This window comes from Adiantum capillus-veneris, chromosome 19, assembly GCF_014529385.1.
Source record: "Adiantum capillus-veneris isolate H3 chromosome 19, ASM1452938v2, whole genome shotgun sequence".
In the NCBI taxonomy this organism is placed as follows: domain Eukaryota; kingdom Viridiplantae; phylum Streptophyta; class Polypodiopsida; order Polypodiales; family Pteridaceae; genus Adiantum; species Adiantum capillus-veneris.
The window spans coordinates 144847763-144853762 of NC_140949.1; positions in this window are offsets into that span (position 1 = coordinate 144847763).

Consider the following 6000-nt stretch of genomic DNA (forward strand, 5'->3'; position numbering starts at 1 on the left):
ATTCTAGCTGAGGAACTAAAGCGAACTAAAGATAGATTAGAAAAACTTGAGAGTCAAAACGGGAAACGAGAGATGAGCCCGGAAAGAACGAAACAAAAGAGTATCAAAGAAACAACGAGCTTAAGCTCAGGGGGATCAGTGCTAGTCGACAAAGTACACGAACCATTGGACGCACTGATGAGAGCTTACGAAGCTAGGTTAAAGAACAACCAAACACAAGAACAGAGGTGGATGACATACCCAAACGCGGAATTGGAAAAGCAGAGACTTGAAATGTGCCAGAGAATGATCGAGACTGCACAAGCCTTATTAGAACCACCAAAAGAAACAATGAATTGTGGAACGGAAAACCCAATTCAGCAAGAGACTATCGTTTCACGGGTAGCTGAAAAGACTCCCAGTGCACAAAAGCCTGAAAATACACACAAGGATGACCGCATAGTGTTGAACACAACCGATCAGGAGATAGAGAGTTTTCATCCAGTCATACAGAGGTCTTACGGAAGAGATGAGGATTACAATGAATTTTGGAAACAAGTGAGAGAGGCAAACTTTGCAAACGAGCTAAGTTGCCAAGCTAATCAGACAAATTGGGAAAAGGACATCAGGAATCCTCCCATAGTGGAATTTGAGGCAGGATCTCAAGTGGACTTGGATCTGCAATCTTACTGGGGAGATGGGGGCTCTGTTAGAACAATGGAGAGCAAACCTCACTCACTGAATACCTTACCTTCATACTTAGGAGAGTATGAAGCAAAATCCGAGATTAGAGCACTTCCCTCACGAAGAATCTCATCAGAAAAAGTCATGGACTCGCAAGGATTGATAGAGATCTTGTCAACACCAGTGACATGCACTATCACTCTAGCTGAGCTTTTGAGGCTAAGACCACATATGTGGACCACTGTAGGAAAATGCTTGGAGAAATTTGGGATAAAAGACCCAACATCGAGACTGCAAGAGGGTATACAAGAGCTGAGCAAACCACAAAAGAACGCTAAGCCTGTACCCTTAAACAAGGTCGGAGAGTATTGCGAAGGTGAAGAGGGGAATACAACCTTACCAGTTGAATTCCAAGGAGTAAACACGATGGCAATACTAGACAGCGGAGCTGGGGTAGCCATTGCTACAAAAGAAATCTGGAAAAAATGGGGGAAACCAGCAATAAGGAAGACTAGGTTGAAACTCCAATTAGCAGATGGACACATGGAGAAACCTATGGGGTTATTAGAGAAAGTTGTAGTGACTTCTTGCGGCATTGAATACGAACATACTTTTGCTATTGTCGATTTTGGCAAGGAGAATAACTATGATATCATATTGGGAAGACCATTCATGAGACATTGAAAATGGTCCAGGATTGGGGCTACGATCACATATACCTGAGAAATATGGAAACCACTACACGTGTGAACCTGAAAGACCATAGCTACAAAGATGTGAACCGAACACCGGTAGAGGAGTTTGATTCAGCTACTTTGGCGGGATCCGAATTTCCAGCTTGGTTAGGTAAACCCAAGGAGTTATGGATGTGTGGAGCCTCGAAATGTGGAAGTCTGAAACGAGAAGAATATGTTTTAGAAAGGGCTATCGAAGACGAAACTTATATAGGAGAACCCTTTCCAGAGGACACACTTGAACCATTAGAATGGACACACATTCTAGCAACCCTAGATGTTTGTGCAATTCCGGATGGTCCCACAACGAAATTTTGCGACAAGGACGGGTACGACGTGGTTCCGTACTTCATGTTGAGAACTGTACTCGAAAAAGAAACTGAAAAGAACGATACACTGGAAAAGGAAGATGAAGAAGAGGTGTTTCACGACATTCCCGATCATCCTAAGTGGGGAAATGAAGCAGACAACGAGTCAACGGACAATTCAAGCGGAAACGAAGAAACTATAACGGATGTCCGATTTTATGATTTTCCGAACCAAACTAAACAACGCCAGAAACGCTATAGAGCAAAGAGAAAAACAAAGGGGGTTAGAACCAATCCGATGCCTAGAATAAGAGGAAAAAATCAATTCCTAATGCTAGTAAAGGCGGAAGATTGTGTTAAGGACAAGATTTCTGGAAGAATGAGAGGCAATGATCAAAAGAGCTTACGAAAAGACAAAAAAGGCTCAAGAAATCAAGTTCAAAGGAATGGAACGAAAACAGAAACAGAAAAATCAGAAAAGAACAAGCGCAACAGAGAACACACGGAGTCCAAGTTAGAACGTAGAAACAAGTACAGAGAGCTCAAGAAAACTCTGAAAGAAGTTTGGACGACAGAAATTGAGAGTGGAGAGGACGAAAACGCCAAAATCAAGGAAAACATGGATGTTCCCTCTCACTATAGGAAATTCACAATAGAGGATAGGAAGGTGGTATTAACCCCACCTATTCGAGAGAGGAAGGAGAACGAATCTTATGACGGACCGGAGGATGCAAAAAAAGTTGATTTAGCAGCTCCAGGTGAGCCACCTAGACCGGTGTACATAGCCACAGATTTGTCTCCAGGCGAGGAAGAGAGACTTTTGAGTCTTCTCAGAGAGTATAGGGATGTGTTTGCATGGTCTTATAAGGACTTAAAGGGAGTTGACCCATCGATATGCCAACACACAATCCCACTGAAACAAGACGCAAAGCCTAGCAGACAGAGACCATACACATATAATGATACTTTTGCTAAGCGAATCAAAGAAGAGATAGATAAGCTAATGGAAGCTGAATTCATATACGAGATTGAACACACCGATTGGGTATCTCCAATTGTGGTAGTACCCAAGAAGAACGAAAACTCCGAGTGTGTGTCAACTTAAAGAAAGTGAATGCTGCAACAATCAGGGACAATTATCCCTTGCCGATAACTGATCATGTTCTAGAGCGTGTATCAGGGAAAACAACATACTCTTTTCTTGATGGTTTTTCAGGATATAACCAGCTAGCCATAGCACTGGAAGATCAACATAAAACAGCTTTTGCAACGGAGTGGGGAATTTATGCTTATCGGGTTATGCCTTTTGGTCTAACCAATGCTCCCGCAACCTTCCAGAGGCTGATGACGCATGCTTTCAAAGAATACTTAAGGTTGTTTCTAGAAATATACATGGATGACTTATGTGTACATTCTCTTCTGAGAGATGAGCATCTAGAACACCTAAGAAAAGTATTTGAGAAATGTAGGACATATCGCATTTGTCTCAATCCTGAGAAATGTGTGTTTATGGTCCGACAGGGCAGAATTCTGGGACATATTGTCTCACAAAACGGAATATCCACGGATTTAGAGAAGATAAAGTTATAGTGGATATGCCTAGACCAACCAATGCGAAACAAGTACAGAGCTTTATGGGACATTGCGGATATTATAGACGATTCATTTACATGTACGCTATAATAGGCCAACCACTTTACAGGCTAATAGTGAACTTTGAATGGACAGAGGAGTGTGAGGAATCGTTCAAGAAATTGAAAGAGGCACTCATTACTGCTCCAGTCTTGAAATCACCAGATTGGGAGAAGATATTCCATGTGCATATAGATGCTTCGGCATATGCAATAGGATGCATTCTGGCTCAGCCAGAAGAAGGAAACATGGATTTTCCTATCTGTTACGCCAGTCGACAGCTCAACAATGCAGAGAAGAATTACACCACAACAGAGCGAGAAGGATTAGGAATGATATATGCTGTGAAGAAATTTCGGCATTATCTTCTAGCCAACAAGTTTGTGTTTTTTACGGATCACCAAGCCTTGCTCTACCTAGTGAATAAACCATGCAATACCGGGAGAATAGTGAGATGGTTCATTATCTTACTGGAATTCGACTTCACGGTAGTAGTAAAGAAAGGAAAAACACATCTTAGAGCTGATCATCTTTCGCGATTGACGAATGGAGAAGACCCTATAGGAGTAGATGACGACATGCCAGACGCGTACTTGTTCAACATAGAAATGATACCGAAGTGGTCTCAAAATGTCGTTAACCTATTAACCTATGGAGGAGAGTTCGATAGAAGAGAATACAACCAGAAACATATTGCTATTCAGCAATCCAAGAATCTTCAATTGGTTGCAGGAAGGTTGTATCAATTGGGAAATGATCATGTTTTACGACTATGCATCAATCCTGAGGAATATAATATATATCTGCGCGAAGCACATGTTCAGGAATGTGCATTTCATTGTTCAAGAAGGAACACATATAGGAATTTGTTACAATTGGGAGTCTATTGGCCAGGAATGAAAGAAAGCGTACATGAATATGTCACTGTATGTATTTATGTTCATCAAAACCGCCAGCAGAGTATTCGACATTATATCAGATAATGATCGCTCCAGAATGGAGTCAGTATATTGTTGAATATCTCACAAATAGAACTTTCCCAGAAGGAACGTCAAAAGCTCGTCAGAAATCTGTAGAGACAGAAGCTAGAGATTACGCTTTAATAGGAGATCAACTCTATAAGAGAGGTAAAGACAACCAGCTTAGGATTTGCGCATCAGAGTCTGAGTATGTGATAATCCTGGAGCAAGCTCATGGAGGAGTAGGTGGAGGCCATTTCTCAGGTGATAAGACAGCAAAACTTGTCTTAGCCGCAGGAATATGGTGGCCAACATTACATATGGACGCTGAGGAATACGTTAAACGGTGTGATGACTGTCAGCGGACCAAAGTACCACTTAAAAGAGATGATATGCCGCTTAGACCAATGATGGGGGCAAGAGCTTTTGCAAAATGGGGGATTGATTATGTCGGACCCATTTCACCTCCTGCATATAAGACTCATGCACAATACATCATTGTGGCTACAGACTATCTAACAAAGTGGGTCGAAGCAAAGGCAACTCAAAAAGCAGATGCCAGGACCACGGCACAATTTCTATATGAATACGTCTTTGTACGATATGGATTGCCAATAGAAATTGTGAGTGATCGAGGCACACATTTTATAAATGAAGTGATAAAGATCCTTCTAGATGAATTCATGGTAATCCATAGGAAATCAGCCCCGTATCATCCACAAGCAAACGGACAAGCTGAAGCAACAAACAAAACCATATGCACGGTCCTCACGAAGATTGTATCTGAGTCGAGAACTGACTGGGACCAGAAGTTGCATTCAACATTATGGGCATATAGGGTAGCATATAAAACATCAATAGGAACGACCCCATATAACATGGTTTTTGGGCTAAATGCTATCTTACCAATAGAATTCTTGATTTCAACCTTAAGGGTGGCTAAGGATCTAGAGTGGACAGGGCACGAGCTTTCTGATAGAATAGATGACCTGGAAAAGCTAGACGAGCTTCGCCTAAAAGCAGTAGCTTCTATCTACGCTCAAAAAAGGCGACAAAAAGAATTTTTTGATAAGCATGTGCGGACTAAAGAGTTTAAGGTTGGGGACTATGTCCTAGTTTACACTCTGAAACAGCATGCTAAGAAGCTTAAAAAGCGAGGGATGGGACCTCTGGTGATTAAAGATCTATCACCAAGTGGAGCCGTCAAGCTTGCTACATTAGACGGAGAAGAAATGCCCAATTGGATTAGTGGATGCAGAGTGAAAAAGTATCTTTTGCCGCTAACCCAAGACATGCTTCTCAAAATACATCAAGAAAAGCTGCGTGTCCAGAAAAAGAAAAAGATTGTGGAGGAAGCGCAAGCCGAGGCGAAGGAAAGAATGGAGAAAAGAAGACTACTGCGTCAGAAACAGCGCAATGAAGGAGCAATACGAATAAACGCAGTCAGTATAACAGAAATGGATAATGACAAAGAAGAACCCATCATTGAATGCAAAGTAGGAACCAACCAAATCAAAGCCAGAGCACTATTGGATTCAGGAGCTCAAGCTAACCTACTTTCACTCAGTTTGTATAGACAATTGACAAATGACACTAAACTACAAACTGCCAAGCAAGAGTTAAAGAGTTACTCTGAGAATTCAATCAAAACTGTCGGATGCACAGTTTTACATATACAGATTAACCAATATGTGTATCCTCATA